Source organism: Capsella rubella, unplaced genomic scaffold, assembly GCF_000375325.1.
Source record: "Capsella rubella cultivar Monte Gargano unplaced genomic scaffold, Caprub1_0 scaffold_264, whole genome shotgun sequence".
Taxonomy (NCBI): domain Eukaryota; kingdom Viridiplantae; phylum Streptophyta; class Magnoliopsida; order Brassicales; family Brassicaceae; genus Capsella; species Capsella rubella.
This window is the reverse complement of record NW_006238665.1, coordinates 2,831-3,604: the sequence shown is the minus strand read 5'-3', so window position 1 is coordinate 3,604 and position 774 is coordinate 2,831.

The window sequence follows — 774 nt, the reverse complement described above, 5'->3', positions numbered from 1 at the left end:
GTTGCTTAAATTCGCTTGTTTAGTTTTAGGGTTTGTTTTGAGTTTTGTTGAATTTGTTTTGTGTCTAGATCGAATAGGGTTTAGTTTTTGTTGGAGCGTTTGTGTCTAGGTCGTTTAGGAGTTAGTTTTGAGTTATTTCAAAATTAGACTACAATTAGGGTTTAGTTATTTCAAGTTTGTTAGCTATAGGGTTTGGTATTGTTCGAGTTGTGTTCTTAGAGTTCAATTTTCGTTTCTTTGTTTTCTCATTCAAAGAACAAGTTACTGCGAGTTCTTCTTTAATTTGCAGGTACAATGGAGCTCTCTCCAGAAGCTATAGAAGCTTTGAACCAAGCCATGTCCAAGCAAATAGCAGAAGCAAACAGGACAATGTCTACTCAGTTTCAACAACAGATGGAGCAGCTCAGTAACAAGTTTGAGAAGCAGATCAAAGACATAGCTCAAACATCTAGCGCCTCAGATCAAAGTTCTATAGAACCACCTAGCCCTAATGAGGCCCGACGTTTAGCTAAAGGAAAGGCTCACGTGGGATCTACTTCAAAGCATACACGGAATAGAACAGCTAAGTCACCTACTAGGGGAAGAGAGACGTGTTTCAACCAGAGAAGAGATATGCCAATTACAGAAAGGGGAAACCGTAGGACTGGCAGAGATCATACCCGTCCACGACGAGCTGAACAAGTAGTTGGGCATCGAATATACATTGAGTCAGATAGAGATTGTTCTGAAGCAGATGACGTTTCAGATCATAGTCAGGAGACAGTGAGGAGAAAC